Source organism: Pongo abelii, chromosome 1 (genome assembly GCF_028885655.2).
Source record: "Pongo abelii isolate AG06213 chromosome 1, NHGRI_mPonAbe1-v2.0_pri, whole genome shotgun sequence".
Taxonomy (NCBI): Eukaryota; Metazoa; Chordata; class Mammalia; order Primates; family Hominidae; genus Pongo; species Pongo abelii.
In genome coordinates, this window is record NC_071985.2 from 49091845 (window position 1) to 49111259 (window position 19415).

A 19415-nucleotide genomic window follows, 5' to 3' on the forward strand; every position below is an offset into this window, starting at 1 on the left:
ACATGTAAAATAGCATAATTTGTGCTGGATGCATGGCTAAGTCTGCATGGGTCAGCGTGTGGGCACAAGACTAAATCAAGGCAAAGAGCCACCCCAATAGTTCACGGAGGTGGTTAAGCACCTGTGTCATCATTATGGTAAAATAGAATCAGAAAAAGTATATATGTGTGGTGGGGGAAGGCTGGTAGGGGAAAACCATTTATTGAATCATAGGTAAATTTTTGTTTGCCGGCTGGGCGTGGTGGCTCGTGTCTGTAATCCTAGCACTTTGGAAGGCCGAGGAGGGTGGATCACTTGAGTCCAGGAGTTCAAGACCAGCCTGGCCAACATGGAGAAACCCTGTCTCTACTAAAAATATAAAAATTAGCCGGGTGTGGTGGCACATGCTTATAGTCCCAGCTACTTGGAAGGCTGAGGCATGAAAATCGTTTGAAGCTGGGAGGCAGAGGTTGCAGTGAGCTGAGATCATGCCACTGCACTCCAGCCTGTGCGATAGAGCAAAACTTGGTCAAAAAAAATATTAAAAAAAAAAGTTTTTTGTTTGCTACTTTTGTAAAATTTCGTAGTGTGTATTTTCCATTGCAATGTATTTGTAGCACAATTGACTGACTATTGCCACCATCTCCTACTGTCTCTCAACGGTTCCTAGCTCAAGCACCTTCTCTCTTAAAATTGTAAAATTATACCTAAGCACCTTATATTACGTTGTTGCTAAGCCCTTGGCCTTATTTTGTTTTATTTTATTTTTTTGAGATGGAGTCTAACTCTGTTGTCCAGGCTGGAGTGCAGTGGCACAGTCTCGTCTCACTGCAACCTCTGCCTCCTGGATTCAAGCAGTTCTCCTGCCTCAGCCTCCCAAGTAGCTAGGACCACAGGCACATGCCACCACGCCCAGCTAATTTTTGTATTTTCTGTAGAGATGGGGTTTCACCATGTTGGCCAGGCAGGTCTTGAACTCCTGACCTCACGTGATTTGCCTGCCTCAGCCTCCAAAAATGCTGGGATTACAGGCGTGAGCTACTGAGCTCGGCCAATTTTAAATGAACCTAATGAACTAGCTAATATGTTTAACTATTACACAGATATAGTATTTAATATGTACCTAGTGTATATTAAAAACATATAATAGCAAATATTTCCAATTTTGTTACAGCATTAATGACCCTCCATTCTAAAATTAGTGTGCTTATTGAATTGTATAAGAAATATTTTCAGAAAAAAATCAATTATTTAATATTTAAAGGGGTGAAAAAATTGTTTTTTTTTTTCTGATTTCTTTTGGGCCAGGTGTGGTGGGTCCTGCCTGTAATCCCAGCACTTTGGAAGGCGGAGGTGGGTGGATCACATGAGGTCAGGAGTTCGAGATCAGTATGGCGAAACCCTGTCTCTACTAAAAATACAAAATTAGCCAGGTGTGGTGGTGGGTGCCTATAATCCCAGCTACTTGGAGGCTGAGGCAGGAGAATCGCTTGAAGCCGGGAGGCAGAGGTTGCAGTGAGCTGAGATCATGCCACTGCACTCCAGCCTGGGCAAAAAGAGTGAAACTCCATCTCAAAAAAAAAAAAAAAAAAGATATTTTTTATGAACACTTTTTGCTCATAGTCGTTGTAAGATGAACTTGTTGGCTATTCTTGGTAAAGTTGTTACTCCACACCTCCTCTGTGTATTTATTTAGTAGCTAAAAGTATTGTCCTCAATCGAGTGGAGTATGTTTCAGATGAAGGCAGCTCTGGTGTTTAATCCAATAATCAAAAGGATGGTTGGCTTTTCCTTCTGCACATTCCTTAAAAATCAGTGTATATTTTGAGATGAGAATGAGTCATCATGTGTAGAAACTCTCTATTATTACTCTACACACTTTTGAAGAATAGATGTTCCAAAACAAAAAAGAAACGTGTTGTAGGCTAATAATTTCATTAATGCACAAAAGGAAAAAAATAAGCCTATTTCATTAGAACAGTGTTTAACATTATACAGAAATAAGCTTTGTCCTTTGTTTGCTGAGAACAATAGCACAATCCTCTGTGTGAAGATGATTTATCTCTTGCTAAACCACCCTAACTGTTTATGACAGCAAAAAGACAGGTATCATTAACCTTAGGTGTTGACAATTTAGAATTCATGGGAATGAGTTAGAAAAACGATAGACGGGTCCCACCCCTGAGTTTGTGGAGAGCAGATGAATCCCTGTGAACCATCACCACTCATGCCTCATGTTACCAGAAAAGAGTTCCCCTTGAATTTTCAGAGAGGGGATTTGGTTTTATGTCCCCTATATCTGAAGTTGAAGTGAAAATTGTTTTGAGGAAAAATGGATCTATATTCCAATCGAAGTATTTTCCAAGGCCCTAGAATCAAGTTTATTTGTAAATCCATAATTTACTGAACCGTTTTACCTTCCTTGTAAGTGACTCATGTATAAATTAGTGATGGATTCCTGATTAATTTATTTTTGCTGCTGTTCTTAGATTTTAAAAGCTTGCATTCCTCAAGATCACCCTCTTCATAAATACCTTCAATAAATTTCAGCACAGGATGATGGCTCAAGCCTTTTTATCCTTTGCAGAATGATATAATCGGGCATTCGAAAGCAAATAAGAATTCAGTGACCCCAAAAATGTATCGGATTAAAACCTACCAATAAAAAATGAAGTGTTACCAGAGAAAATACTCTGCAGCTGTTCTTTGCTTTAGGTACACATAATAACAACATGAGTGTGGGGTATGGTCTGGTTTCAGTGTGGCATGCATTAATTCACATTTTAAAATCTTTTACATATGCTTATCTTCTTATGAGCATAGTGCAGTACTACATTAGATCTACTTAAAATCCATTGAGAGTATTGATTTTTTTCCTGAGAAAAATCAACACAGTGAGATGGTCTCTCTCCTCGTATAAAGCCCATTAGAGAAAACCAGAATTGTGTTGGCGTAAAGGAGAATGTTTCCTAATGTACATGACATATCACTGTGGTTCACAAGACTCAACTCTCTTTCAAATCTAATTAACTGATTCTGTCAAGCTTATATTCTAGCCCCTGTTTGCATGGTTATCACACCTCTGTCAACCCAAACTCCCCTATTTAGGAACTAGAAGTGACTAAGAAAGTGACTCATGAAAATATAACTATCTTAAAGATATTTTACCAACATGATAATATTAAATCAAATAATTACATGAACTGTTGGAATTTCATTTGGGCAATTTTTTAAAAGATAATTTTTAATTGCTATGAGACTGGAGTTTAAGAGTGGATAATTTAACTGAAATGTTTTAGTAAGACTGGGTAGATAAATCAAATACCCTGAATTCCCTTAATAGCAGTTATCATTCTGACATCTTCTTATTTTAAAGAAATTGCTGAAAATTTGACAAAACTAATGTGGATGGCTATAATTGAACTTGACAATATCTATATGGGGGAAGAGGTGAAATCACTATATTTAGAAACGAATGCTCCCATCCCACCCCAACTACATATTCAGGTTAAATGTGTGCACATCCTGGTAGCTGGAACATCTGTTTCTAGCTTGTTGTTCCTCTTGGCTGCTTTTCAATTGGATTTCCTCGAGCAGGTCCCAGGCTTGTCACTGCAGCCAGGGTCTGTTAACCATCACCACTGGTTCTACATTAAGTAGGAGGTTCAGGGCTAAGCTAATAACTCGCCTGCCTTTCTGACTGATCACAGTGATGTTCGCCGTGGCCACTTATCATGCAGGCTCCTTTGGGAGGGTGCTCTTCTTTGTCTGTACCTCTGGGTGGAATTGGTTTTGTTTCCCCTGGTTCCTGGAGTTACGTGTGAAAGACAAGGCTCATTGTCACTTCCATGGAGCAGCTGTGTGATGCTTTGCCCATGCATCTGCTGCACTCAAAACATGAAACTCGCTCTGCCCTTTTTGCAGGACCTCTAAATATGATATGTGGTGATTCTCTTCTTCCTCCACTCTGAAAAACAAAAAAGAAACTATCACTGTATGTAGTTTACAGGAAACTAGGTTAGAATGAGCCAGAGTCCTTTAGTGTTCTGAATCATGGTTATGATTTGGCATAAAATCACAAGTGGGAAATGTTTGATGCTTATGGCATAGCAGTGTGTGGTCCACATCCAAGGGGTGAGGTGGGGGTAGGGCTGGAAGAAAAGAGGCAATTGCAAAGATGCTTAGACAATTTTCTAAAGGCCTTTAGACAGTTCAGTGGCTTCCACTTTATAAATGTTCCAGGCTGACTCTAGAAAAGGGGATGTCCAAATTCAAGGGCAGACAAAAAGCATTTAGAAAGTTTGCTAATTGACAAGGGAGACATAGTGAATTTGCTTCCCATTTCTACTTTCTAGGTGGCTTCTGAAACAGCAAAGAAAGTTGGGTTTCATCTGGGACCTGATATCCTGGGGTTGACACCATCCTGTTGTGACTCCTACAGCTGATAAGCTTTGATAGAAATTGGCGGCTCCATCTGTCAAACTCTGCCATGACTTTTTTTTTTTCTTTTCTTTTCTTTTTTTTTTTTTGGAGACAGAGTCTCACTCTGTTGCCCAGGCTGGAGTGCAGTGGCGCAATCTCGGCTAACTGCAACCTCCATCTCTCAGGTTCAAGCAATTCTTCTGCCTCAGCCTCCCGAGTAGCTGGGACTACAGGCATGTGTCACCACGCCCAGCTAATTTTTGTATTTTTAGTAGAGACGGAGTTTCACAATGTTGGTCAGAATGGTTTCGGTCTCTTGACCTTGTGATCCGCCCGCCTCAGCCTCCCAAAGTGCTGGGATTAAAGGCGTGAGCCACCGGCACCTGGCCAAACCCTACCCTGACTTTAAACCTGAAAAGTATTGCTTTCCCTAGGTTAAGGATTTGTAGGAAATTCTCTGGCCAAACCCTGCCCTGGTCCCTTGTATGGATCTATTGCAAGGTGAAAAATAGATATTGGATGAGTAATCACAAGAAGTAACAGCTCTGGTGTGATCAGGTATGGCATTGAAGCATGGGAATAAGATCAGGATGCAGTGATATTCTGATACAGGTGGGTGTTCCTCTTTTTGGGAGTGGGGGTCGTGGGGAGGGAGATGAATGTCATCCAGGTTTCTGACTACTGAAGTCATCAGTAAAGCCAGCATTGCTCTTACTAAATGTGATAAGAACAGATCTTTTGTTTTGATTTTATCTATCTCCTTTGCTTACCAGTTTAATAAGCACTTCTGGAAAAGCATCCAACTTTTTGCAATTGTAGTTGTTAAAATCTGCTCATTCGCTTGAATTTTTAAAGCACAGAATTTCATTGTTAGAGTGGTTTGAGCTTTAGAGAGAAAATAAATTGATGACAGAATCAGTGAAAAATTCTAGCATTTTGGGGGCGAAACTGTGATTTCCTTTTTGATCTTGCAGTCAAGGAAAAAAAAAGCAGCAACTGCTGATATTGGTGATTATGCAGAAGATGCTGGGTAATATTTACTGAGCACTTACTAGGAAGCTTGCCTGGTTCCATGTGCTTTACCTTCATTAACTTCCCTCAGTTCTCCCAAGAATCCCACAAGATCTCTGTTGCCTTTATATGAACCAAGCTAAAATGTTCATCAGCACAGCAAGTTTCTACTTCTCCTGTTTAAAGAAAATCTGAAAAATACCTGGATCCTTCTCTCCCGTCAGCCCCCACTTCATCCATCCTCTTATGAACTGAGGGAATCTTTTATCATAGGCAAGTATAGGGTAAACCTGAGAAAAACCTTGAAGAAAGATTACATAAGTTGAAAATCACCTAAAACTGCAGTTTTAGTCCTCCGCTTTGCAGAAGAAATGAAAATATTTGGAGGAGGGAGAACAGCAGCAGAGAGAGACTGTAGGAAAGGAAAAACAAATGGCCGATATATGTGGTCTTGAAATGAGCAAGTGCACAACAATTAAGATGATCCTTTTTATGATGCCTGGTGATGTCACCCTATCATTCTCTTTATTACAGTGACTTTCCACTTTCATTTTGGGACAGACGCAATTTTATATAATACCATTGAAAGAGTTACCCTAAGAACAATAATATGTAAACATCATGTCTGAATTCAGACTATCTCCATATACTGCAGGGAAAGCAGAAGAGTGAAGAAAATGCGTATTCTAAGCTAGCAGTATTAATTCAAACTCTTTATCTTTAAAAATATTTTGTTTTTAATTATTTTATAAACTACATATATGGGGACAGGTGCAGTGGCTCATGCCTGTAATCCCAGCACTTTGGGAGGCTGAGATGTTTGGATCACTTGAGCCCAGGAGTTTGAGACTAGCCTGAGCAACATGGTGTAAACCCATCTCTACAAAAAATACAAAAAATTAACTGGGCATGGTGGTGTATGACTGACTGTAGCCTCAGCTGCCCGGGAGGCTGAGGTGGGATATCAGAACCCAGTTGGTTGAGGCTGCAGTGAGCCATGATTGTGCCACTGTACTCCAGGCTGGGTAACAGAGTGAGAGCCTGTCTCAAAAAAAAAAAAACCAAATACATATATGATCTCATTGATAATAATAATAGCAACTACTCATACTTTCTTTTTATTGTCATCTTATTTTAGAACTTTGTTTTACTTTTATGTAGCTCTCCTCAAGCACCAGATTCAATGTCCTGCCCTACTTTTTCTTTCTCTTTAGTGTTATATCTTTTTTCTTTTTTTTTTTTTGAGACAGGGTCTTGCTCTGTCACCCAGGCAGGAGTGCAGTGGTATGATCACAACTTAATGCAACTTACATCTCCTGGGCTCAAGTGATCCTCCTACCTCAGCCTCCCAAGTATCTGGGACTACAGGCCCATGCCACCACACCTGGTTAATGTTTGTATTTTTTATAGAGATGGGGTTTCACCATGTTGCCAAACCTGGCCCGAACTCCTGGGCTCAAGCAATCCACCCTCCTCAGCCTCCCAAAGTGTTGGAATTACAGGCATGAGCCACCTCACTTGGCCCTAGTGTTATATCTGTTTGAATTTGAATTAATATGGTTAGCTTAGAATATGCATTTGCTATGGTCTTAAGTATGTTTCAAAGACAAGATTAAAAAATTTTTTTAGGTCAGCGTGGTGGCTCATGCCTGTAACCCCAACACTTTGAGAGGCTGAGGCGGGTGGATTACCTGAGGTCAGGAGTTTGAGACCAGCCTGGCCAACATGGTGAAACCCCCATCTCTACTAAAAATACAAAAAAATTAGCTGGGCATGGTGGCGGGTGCCTGTAATCCCAGCTACTCAGGACGCTGAGGCAGGAGAATTGCTTGAACCCAGGAGACGGAGGTTGCAGTGAGCCAAGATCGTGCCACTATACTCCAGCCTGGGCAACAAGAGTGAAACTCCATCTCAAAAAAAATTTTTTTTAAATTGACACACAATAATCATGCATATTGATGGAGTACATAGGGAGGTGATTATACATGATGTATAGTGATCAAATCAGGATAATTAGCATATCCAGCATCTCAAACATTCATCATCTGTTTATATTGGGAACACTTAATATCCTCCTTCTAGATATTTGAATTTCTATATATTATTATTAATTATAGTCATTCTACAGTGCTAGAGAACACTAGAACTTATTCCTCCTATCTAGCTGTAATTTTGTATCCTTTAACAAATCTCTTCCTATCCTGCCCTTCTCCCGCCCCTTCCCAGCCTCTAGTAGCCTCTTTTCTGCTTTTTACTTCAGTGACATCAACTTTTTTTTTTTAAGCTTCCGTATATGAGTGAGACTATGTGGTGCTTAACTTTCTGTTCCTAGCTTATTTCACTTTCACAGACAAGATTTTTAATGGCTCCATAATATTCTACCTAGCAGATGGTCCAGAGTTACTCCATAGCTAGATTTTGAGAATATCTCCAATGTCTTACTGGCAAATATGTTTGTACATACAAATGTTTTAAAAGCTAGAATAACTATGTTATAGTCCCAGAATTGCTAAGTTTAAATGGTGTGCATAGTTGGAAAAATCTAACATTCTTCAATTTTCAATAAGAAATAAGAAAGAAAGCTTTCTCACCTGGTTTTAATTTAGCAGAGGAGTTAAAAACTTCTACTAGAATGAAGTTGCTTATCTGACCCATGTTTTATTAATATATGGAGTGATTCCTAGCTTAGAAACACTGAGGTGATTAACTATGAAGAAAACTTAAAGTGAAAAAAGCACCATTTTATATCCTCTGTTCAATGCAAACACACTTTCCAGAATAAAAAAAAATTCTCACTTATCTTTATGTATCTATAAATTTGGCTTGTGAATATGTATATCCTAGGGAAGATGGAAAAACAAAGAGGGTGTATTAATAGGTCTGTAATGATATAAAATTTATTCTGGGGGTGAGGCAAAACTTAATGGTTCATAAATAGCAAATTCATTATATTTTTAATACTCAAGTTATATTAACACCATATAACATCTTTATGGTACCATTAGAACCATTTAAATCCTTGACTCAACCTGAAAAACAAACATTTCCAAATCTTGGCCATGAAATGATTAGTCAAATAAAATGTTTTAATAAACATTATTGGATTAGAACATGGTTGGTTGGGTCATAAACTGTCTTATAAATGTTTTATGTCATCGGTTACACTGCATTTTTAAATGTTAACAAATTAATTTATTTTAAAGGCCGCATCAAGGTGAAAACACCTTGTTTCCACTGGAGCATTAGGCAGCAGGACAATACATCATGGAGCCATTTTTCATTCAGTCATACCACTGGCAGAACAGATGTTAAGACAAAAAACGTGGTATGGTTTGTTAAATATTCATTTATACTTTGCATTCATTATTAAATTATGTGTTGGGCTAATCTTTAATCTTAAAAATACAGTGTCATGAAGCTCTCAGAATACATGATAAATATTTTATAATTTAGTGTTACTTTAAGTGTTGACTAGAATGTACACAAACATTTGTCAGTAATGATCCTTAATTATTCCAAGGAGATTTGATCTGCATTGGTATTGAGTTCAATAATTCATTCAAACCTTCAGGTCACTAAGAGAAATATCAGTTTGGGGATACCATCTCTTCTGTGACTAATGATGATTCAGCCACTTGCTTCTCATGGCCACACTGTCATTCATTGCCTAAAACCATTTTAACACAGAGTGGTGACTTTGAGGATCTTATTTTTTAGCGGTCTCAAATGATTATCACAATAAACTTCACTTTTGGTTTAGAAGCTTGAGAATAAAAATTCTCTAAGATTCAGTTCTTTGAACAGACTATCCTAGAATACAGTAAATTCTGGGCTTGAGAATTTCCTATGCTCGAATAGTCAAGTATTTGATTAAGCTCCATAGCTGTGATATTCAATTTGCATTTGGTAAGCTGAAAAAAGTACAGCCATCATGAGAAAGCTGGATGTGGCGGAGTGGTGATTTGTATTATAATAGCCTGGTAGCTGCCCAGTGAACCATGTAAAAACAGTTCATTAAAATGTTTATGTGCTTGGCTGGTTAATGCAAAGAAAGCTTTATTGCAGCCTTATAAAACCTTGGTAACTTCAGGTTGGAGTCAGATCAATGCATTGTAATAACTCATGCATATGCTTCATCTCTCCTGGAGTGGAGAAAAGAACCAAGAAACTTCCTTTTCTTCCTTGTTTGTATCACCACATATTTTCAGGTTTTAAAAACGAATCCAGACTTTCTTCCTTTTGGCTCTTCTTAAACCAATTAAAACAGTCCAAGTTCATTTATAGGCAATTTGTAACACTTCATAAAACCATGAAGTATTGTTTATAATAAAAATCTAATCAACAAATATGTGATTACTGCATTTCACAGTAATCACATAAAAGTTAAATTTAAAAGCTAAATTTTTAAGGAATCTCAATTTTACTGAACATCAAAAACTAACCAGTATTAAACCAGAAAGCAGACATGCTAATATTTTTCAACAAGTGTCTCCCATTTTCTTAGGTAGTTTTGGGGATGCATAGACCTATTTTAAGCCCAGGAGGGTATGAGTAGGAGACTATAACTATGTGAGACTTTTAGACGTTGACATGTTAATAAATAGTTAACAGTTGGGTCTACAAATAGAAAAGATATTTTTAAAAAGCTCCCTTAAACAAAATATACCCTTTTTAATAAAAAATTGATCTATATGGGTATTTACCTCCACAAGAGATACACAATTAGATTTTTAGATGGGAAGTAGTATTTCCGATTCATATATACAAAGTCTTCCAATAAATAATGACTTATTCATTAGTTTAGTATGTTGAACACCGCCTCAGGAACAAGCACGAGAAGAAAACATGCTTTCAGGAGCAAAGCCAAAAAGTGCTAAGATCATACAATAGTAGAATATTAAGAAAGATATGGCAATATGTTTTCTCACCTTCCCTTGCTATGTACACCACTATTTATTTTAACACGTGAACACATGGAGGAAGAGACCATAGACTACAACATTGTTACCGTCAAAATGCATCAATTAAAATAGATGCTCCTTGCACACAGCAGACTGCCTCAAAATATTCTTAATGTTCTACGTATCAGCCAAACCATGGCATTTGAAAATTGTCTTAATGGGCTTGTGAACATCAAAATCCCACCTTCTCCACCTCCTGTAAGGTTGAAGAGTGGATGGCTCCTCCTAACTGACATTTGGAGATATTTTTTTTTCTCTAATTCCTCAGACTGCCCAATCTAAAAAGGAAGTTCTTTTTTTGGAATTTGGTACTACATCATGTAAAGATGAATTTGACTCTACCACACTGTCTATGGAATATTGTATTATAAAAAGTATTCGTACTAAATTGAAAACAGTACCTAGCATAATGCCTTAGATATGATAGACACTAATTAAATATTTGAGTGGCTGAATGAATGTGGAGGGAGTGGTATTTTAACATTTGCTTTGAGATCCAGTGGCTGGGTCCTCTTATCTCAGAGTATGAGGTTGCAGGGAAGGAAAGGAAAGGAAGAACCCATGAAGTAAAATAAAAGAAGCCAAATATTTACCTGCTTTGGAGTGCTAACCTTCATAGCCTTCAGATATATGTAGAACATCATTTAAAATATTTGTTAGCACAGCTGGACATTAATCCTTCTTCTCTATGTAGATTGTTAAAGAAGATTTGGGGTTGTTGAGTTGGGTCTGAAGCTGCCCCAGTTCAAGATCACTTAATTGAGAATCTCTTCTTATCATTTTATATTGCACACCCCATCAACTTTTATACAGGATTAGGAGGATGGAAGCCATGGTGTGGCCTCTGGTTCGTGATTATGGGTGGAGCATTGGTGTGCACTGACCCACATCTCACACCAGCACTGCAGACATCAGTGGCCATACTTAGACTTGGATGATTGTTTTGGCTTCTGATGAGACCCAAAGCAAGTCAAGAATCTACTTATTTTTATTTTTCACTTTTTATTTATTTTTAAGATGTGGCCTACCTATTTGCCCAGGCTGGTCTCAAATTCCTGGCCTCAAGTAATCTCCACCATCCGCCTGCAAAGTACTGAGGTTACAGGTGTGAGCCACCATGGCTGGCCTAAGAATCTATTTTTAACAAATTTGTTTGACTAAAATCTGTATGTGTATGTGACTGTGGCTATGTGAGTACATGGGAGAGGGGATGGTATAAGAGGAGGAGAAAGAAGGACCTAGATTTCAACATCTCTATACCTATGATCATGGCTCTCCAATTTCTAGGATGGAAAAAGAGGTCTCCGATAAGTTTAATTAAGCTTCCTCATCTCTGCAAGCTTCAAAAAAGCTAAGTCGGGTGGAGAAAGGAGGGCTGGCTAACCATGTGGGTCTCCTCAAGTCCCCTCAGGTTTAATTGCAAGCATAAATGGCTCCCAGTCCTGGAGCATATCAACTTGATGTGTATAATTGATAGCTAAACATTTTTTACAGGCTGTTAAATGGTAAGGCCACAATGAAATGTATATAATGTTGATTAAAGTGATTTTTGTACAAAAGGGTCAGAGACATTAACAAGTTAAAAGAAAATGTGAGCCCTGTTCTTATTCCTCTAACCTTTGTTCGGGTTTTCCCATAATTGACACCACATGTTTACTATGCCTATTTTTGTCAAATTTAAGGCTGTTAGTATTCAATGTATTTAGAAGTGCTCTTGAGATTAAGGCAGTCACAGAGTGCTCAGAAAGGTAGATTTCAGATATTATCACAGCACATGGTAAAGAGAAAGATTTAAATAAACCCCTCCAGCTTGCCTTGTGTTAAATTGTCTGGCTCCTAAAGTAAAGGTAACTCTGAAAAGGATTAAAATGGACATCTAAATGATAATTACTGGGTAATTTTGTTTTGGTTATAATTTGTGGTGTTATTTTTATAACTGACATGAGACATAATATATTTTTCAGGGTTCTGCAATAGCCGAGCAACAAATGGAAGCTGTCAGAAAGTATTTGTAGGAACAGTTATGGAAGAAAGCTGCGAGGTTGTTGAAACACTACACAGACTACATTTTTTTAGCCTATGCATGAGTAGAATACTTTCCTAAAAATGTAATTGACTGTGGATGTGTGGCATACAGCAAGCCCTCTGCCTAGGCTTTTGAAATCCTCTTATTTTCATTGATGCAAAACCGGCAAGGTGTCTTTCAAGGATCTTTTCAACTCGCCCTGTGTCATCACACGCACATTACTGAGCATTTGATGCTGTCTTACCTCCTGTTCTCTAGACCCGTCCCTCTTCCTCTTTCTTCCTGTCTTTTCTGTTCTGTCTGTGCTCTGGATCGCTCTGTGGCACCAAGGACACTGCAGGGGCTTTAGCTCCTGGTCCTTAACTGGCGGCACTCAAATCTACTGAGTTTACTGACCTCTGCCCGAGCCATGAACTGAGACCAACGAATAGACCACCCAAACTCCCAGCAACCAGCACATGGCAGCTGTGCAGGGCCCTTCCCATGCGGCATAATTTCGTGGAATTTCCCTCTCTCCTCATCTGGCTCTGATTATTTGCTGATTTGTAATTTTAGTTATTCGTGTGCAAGTCTTATCTCCTTTGCCAGACTTACGCTCCTGAGCAACATGCACTATGCTTGATGCATTTTGTGCGTCTTCTCTCCTTCCTGGGCTTGGCATGGTGCTCAGCACAACATGGAAATTCAGTAGATACATTGTGAGTGAATTCATGACATTGAAGCTAGGAACACAAAATATCCTAAAGATAATCCAGGTATCAATGCCAGAGATTGGTCATATCCTGGCTAAATCTGTAGCTATTTAAACTAAGTTTCCAGTTTCTTATTTCCATAGCTATGAAATCAAGAGGATATATATTTTAAAGTTTCCACAATATCTTGTTTTCAGAGATTTGAAATCAAGATGTTATATCTTCTTCCACTGAGTAGGAAATAGCTCTCATGCCCTGCTGTGGCAGTACAAGGCTGAAGGAGTTATAATGATCCTTGAACTCAAGTCTCCTGATAACACATTTTATTAACTGGTAGGAGACTAGAATAAGACTTGTGGGTGAAACTAGTATGTCTCAAGCAATTCTAATTTCCAGGCACAGAAACTGTACTTTGTAGCAGCAGAATTTTATTTGAGAAGTGACTTTACTAGGGGAAGTCCTGCCAATTGTTTAATTTCTTTTTCACCCTAAATGATAGGAAAAGGGGAAATCATATAGCCTCAAATACTCAAAGATATTTAACTTTATAAACAGGAAGCACACTAGGGTTGCATTTTGTTTGCTTAAAGGCAATTTTTGGGAAATACACAAGAAACTAAACAACTATGTTTATGAACGTTTTTAACTTTTCCAATCTTTCTTGATTCTTTCTCACTACGTAGAGATTTAAAATAATAAAATCAGTTATTGCAATAATTAAAATGGTTTGAAAAAATCAGTACTTTTCCACTTATTTTGCTTTTCAGAAAAAGAACTCATGTGTTCCAAATTATATTTTTCCTCAATTTCTGTTCAGTCGTTCATATTACATTTTAACTGGGATAAAATATTTTTTTTCAATTCACAAGCTCATCAATTCAGAGGAGATATTTCTAATATAAGTTATAAGAGCAAACATTCAGGAAAACTGAAGTTGGAAACATGTTTGTGTCTTTTTTCCATGACTAACCCATGTCTATTCTCTATGAAATTGATGTCAAAAAAGTATTATATATTTTCAGTAGGAAATAGAAGGCTGCCCTCTACTATCCTTGTCAGGACGTTGTATCCCTTTAATCATACTTTTCATTTCAGTACATTGAAATTTCCGTTACCAAGGACAACATCATAAATAAAAGTGTTTGTGAAATTTTACCTGCAGCTTCCTAACTTTGTGCATTAAGCATGAGACTAGCAGAGAGGTGGTCATATGTGAAAATTTATAATCATTTATTACGTACGGCTGAAGCAAGAAGGGAATAAAAGCGTGAAGGCATACATCTATAAACGGAAGCCGAAAACCTTAAATGAAAAGTAAAGTGAATTTCTGTGTCTTGTCATAAAGTAATGAGAAGCTAGAGCTTTTATTCATAGCAACCCAAGATGCATTTACTCTCAATCTAGCTTCAGCAGTAAACGCTTCCCTGATGTATTGCTTTGGACTTACAAAGAAATATTTGTGCTCTACATAATAGTATAGTTAGGAGAATTACTGCATGGTTGAGAAGATTCTATAAAGGTTTATAGCTGGTGGTGTTACTGTAATTTAATCACAATGTAGCTAATGTAGTACTTTAATATCACAGGTTACTTTTTTATTTACCATTTATTAGTAACTGACAGAGTCAATCATCTCTACATCATAAACAAATCATGGAGGGATTCTATAGGAACCCTAAAATTCCGGGATAGATGTACTATGGCTGTTTTACACTACCACATTCCCTGTAATGAGCTAACCATCAAATTATTATTTAGATCTGTGAAATGTAAGGCAGGCTCCTTGTTCTCAGTCCATTGGCCAAAGAAAACTTGAGGACATTTTATGTCAGGAATACAATTAGCACCACATGTCATTTATGCTCAGAAATAACTCATTGACCCAATTCTAGCAAAATCTAGAAGCATTTTCTGAAAAATGTTAAGGTATTTAGCTAACATTTTTTCTAACTGTTCTGTAATCTATTCATGAACATTACCATAATGTTAAGCTTAAACCAATGCTTTGTCATTAGGATTTTTAAATGAAAAGTATGTTTTTATACTTGAAAATAAAATACAAATGCTTTTGTCATTTCTGTTTACATATATTGCTCTCTTGATAGATTATAGATAGAAAGATAGATAGACACATAATTAATTGTTACATAAACCATGTCACATTAATATGGTTGATGCCAGAAATATTAAGCACGACTAGTAAGGAATGCTGCTAATGTCTGGAAACTGTGACACTGTGAAAAATAGAACTGACGACATGTCTAAGCCTAAATCTAGGTTTAGTTCTCTGACCTTGGACAGGTCTCCTGACCTCCATGAATCTCAGTAGTTCCATCTGTAAAACAGGAATACTGGTATTTGTCCTACTGATCCCACTAGACTGTTGTGAGAATCCAATAAGATATTGTATGAGAAAACATCCTGCAAACTGAAGAGGTACACAAAGCATCAATACTTTGGACATAAAAGGCTATAAATAAATGTAGAATTGAGGGTTCAAAGCAGGTACTTTTTTTTTTTTTTTTCCAGAGTCTCACTCTGTCGCCCAGGCTGGAGTACAATGGCATGATCCTGGCTCAATGAAACCTTCACCTCCTAGGTTCAAGTGATTCTCCTGCCTCAGCCTCCCGAGTAGCTGGGATTACAGGCATATGCCACCATGCCTGGCTAATTTTTGTATTTTTAGTAGAGATGGGGTTTCACCATGTTGGTAAGGCTGGTCTTGAACTCCTGACCTCAGGTGATCCACCCGCCTCGGCCTCCCAAAGTGTTGGGATTACAGGTGTGAGCCACTGCGCCTGGCCCAAAGCAAGTACTTTTAATATAATATGTGAATAGTTTTTATTACAAAGAGGGTAGAAAGCCATGTGAAAAAAAAGTTCTGTATCTTACCTAATATGTATTGTGCACCCACTATGTACCAGGCACTGACAGAACCTATTGCACTAAGAATAGTTGATAAAAGTCTCCAAAAGGACAATGAATTGAAACTAGGTTCAATGTTAGTAGATAACTAAGTCCCAATCATCTCTTCTAGAGCCTTTACACTTGCTACTATAGGCCACTCTCTTTCAGCGTGATTGATTAGATTTTCTAAATTTTTTAATTATTGGGAATTTACACACCCTTAAATTCTCTGTAGGCCTTCAACTTGCCTAGGGCTAGGCCCATGTGAAGTAGTTGGGCTATAACTTAGTGACAGTGGCTGATCTCTAGTTTGGTAGGTGATACTTCTGGAAATAAAAATAGCTCTGCTCAGAAGCACAACTTTAGATTAACAGCTCAAAGAAAAAGAGACAGTCTTCAGGTAACTGAAGTGACCATTCAGTTGAGAACAGAAATGTCAACATAGGCATGGGCTTTATTGATTTTTTTCATGGATGTTATTTAGTTCCTTGTGTGTGGAATATCCTCCTCTTTGTTTGTCAAAGTCTTGCTATTTCTTCAAGGTTCAGTTGAAAGGTTACTTCCTCCATAAAATCTTCCTGTCTGCCCCTTCTATTCCATCACCTGATCTCTCACTTACAAGTCTAAAATTTTGCTCTATATTACAGTTATTTCCATGTCATTATTTATTATACTTTAATTTTTTCAAGGCAAAGTCAAGTAGACTTCATCTTTGAGCTCCTTTTGGCTTTTGGTATCATGTCTTAAATAAGAAGCCACCCAAATTGTCGTTGAATTTAATTACCGCCACTTTTTAAAAATTGTCTGACATAGGTATATATAAAACTATTATTAGGACTTTCTTGGTGTTGGTTACTTTAAAAATAAGAGCTAAAGCTAGCTGTTTTAGGCACTATAAAATAGTGGTGTATTGGTTTTGTTTTTCTTTTATGAAATTAATTTTAGGCCGGGCACGGTGGCTCATGCCTGTAATCTCAGGACTTTGGGAGGCCGAGGAGGGTGGATCACTGAGTTCAGGAGTTTGAGACCAGTCTGACCAACATGGTGGAACCCCATCTCTGCTAAAAATACAAAAATTAGTCAGGCGTGGTGGCAGGGGCCTGTAATCCCACCTACTCGGGAGGCTGAGGCAGGAGAATCACTTGAACTTGGGAGGCGGAGGTTGCAGTGAACCGGGATCATGCCGTTGCACTCCAGCCTGGGTGACACAGCAAGACTCCGTCTCAAAAAAAAAAGAAAAGAAATTAATTTTAAAGATCACCAAATTTTATACTTCAAACGCAGCCTATTGTTATTCTGTTTTTCTCCTTTTTGGTAAATTTTGAGTGTACTATCTACTCTTCATTTTATACATTTTACCACACATTCTTTAGTAAAAAGCAACAGTAAGGCAAGGTGCAGTGGCTCATACCTGTAATCCCAGCACTTTGAGAGGTCAAGGCAGGATGATTGCTTGAGCCCAGGAGTTCAAGACCTGCCTGGGCATAATGGTGAGACCCTGTCTCTACAAATTTTTGTTAAAAAATTAGCTGGGTGTGGTGGCATGCACCTGTAGTCCCAGTTGCTTTGGAGGCTGAGGCAGGAGGATCGCTTGATCCCATTAGGTCTAGGCTGCAGTGAGCCATGTTCATGGCACTGCATTCTGGCCTGGGTGACAGAGAGAGAGACCCTGTTTCCAAAAAAACCAAAACCAAAACCAAAAACATCAGTTCTGGCCAGGCACGGTGGCTCATGCCTATAATCCCAGCACTTTGGGAGGCCAAGGCGGGCAGATCATCTGGGGTCAGGAGTTTGAGATCCGCCTGGCCAACATGGCGAAACCCCATCTCTATTAAAAATACAAAAAATTAGTTGGGCACGGCGGCTCATGCCTGTAGTCCCAGCCACTTGGCAGGGTGAGACATGAGAATTGCTTGAACCTGGGAGGCGAGGTTACAGTGAGCCAAGATTGTGCGACTGCACTCCAGCCTGGGCGATAGAGCGAGACTCTGTCTCAAACAAACAAACAAAAAAAACAAACAAAAAACCCCACCAGTTTGGCCTCAAATGGTCCTCCTATGTTTGCAGTACTGTGCTGAGTACAGAAGGGGATTCAAGGGAAGTAGAAGATGAAATACCTTCTTGGGGCCTCAGTTGTCTTAGAATTAGCACAGGTCTCAGGGGTCAGCCCTCTGTTGAGACAAAACATTGTGAAGATCCTTGCTAAGTGTAGATACCACATGATTTCTATGTGATGGAATATTAAAGAAAATAAAAACTAAGGACATGACTGTGACTAATATGTGTCGAATATTTTGCTTAAGGTTGAGAAGTAGGCAGACAATGAGAATAGAAGGAGAACCTACCTGGTCCCACCTTTCCAGACTCACTGTGGGTGAAGGCATGTTATCTCCTTTCTAGAATATTGAACATTTTATATTAGAAGCAAGAGAGTACAGAGCTATAGCAAAATAGGACTGATAAAATATGCCCAAATCCTTTGAGTTTATTTTCTAACCATTTTCTAATATATTTATATTCCTATTACTATAAGATATAGAAATAAACTTAAATATTTGTGTTAGTGATAACAATCACAATTTAGTAAAAACAAAAACAAAAACAAAAACCCCAACCGTTTGGGAAGTTCTGTGTAATACACCCTGGCTTCCGCTTCTAAGATGGCGCCTTGAATTCTGCATCCTACCGGGGCCGGGGGAAGAACACTGTTCCTCACATGACAGATGAATGGAAGAGCAAAGAGAGGGCGAGGGAAGGGAGGGGAGTAAACTCACACTTTCATAAGGAGCCCACTCCTGAGATAACAAACCCACTCCCGCGATAACGGCGTTAATTTATTCATGAGGCGGAGCCCTCATGACCCAGCCACCTCTTGTTAGGCTCTGCCTCCAAACACTGATGCATTGGGGGTTAAGTTTCCCACATATGAACTTCGGAGGACACATTCAAATGATAGCAGTGAGCCTTTTTACATCAGCTTTAATACCGACTGGAGGTATGAGCCAAAGCATACCCCTAGATCCAGCTGACTGTCTATTTTCACACCTATACAAATAAAATATAACATTTTCATTGATTCATAATGTGTTTCATGTGAAATGTCTGACTGTACCTTTAAAATTCAAAACGAAGATAGGCCAGTCACAGGGGTTCATGCCTGTAATTCCAGTACTTTGGGAGACTGAGGTGAGCTCAGGAGTTTGAGAGCAGCTCGGGCAACATGGCGAAACCGCGTCTCTACAAAAATATACAAAAATTAGCCAGGTGTGGTGGTGTGTGCCTGTAGTCCCAGCTGCTTGACAGGATGAGGTAAGAGAATCAATTGAGCCTGGGAAGTCGAAGCTGCAGTGAGCCGTGATCACATCACTGCACTCCAGCTGGGGCAATAGAGTGAGACTCTGTCTCAAAAAAAAAAAA

General features: G+C 38.6%; 1 long non-coding RNA gene across 1 annotated transcript; it reads right to left on the bottom strand.

The window, feature by feature from the left end:
• Positions 1-3808: 3808 nt before the first annotated feature.
• LOC129048533 (uncharacterized) lies at positions 3809-18984 on the bottom strand. The gene is made up of 4 exons (XR_008510912.1): positions 18614-18984; positions 18344-18394; positions 18116-18169; positions 3809-3946 (listed from the first exon to the last, which is right to left on the bottom strand). It is a non-coding gene; the product is annotated as an uncharacterized LOC129048533 (long non-coding RNA).
• Positions 18985-19415: the final 431 nt, after the last annotated feature.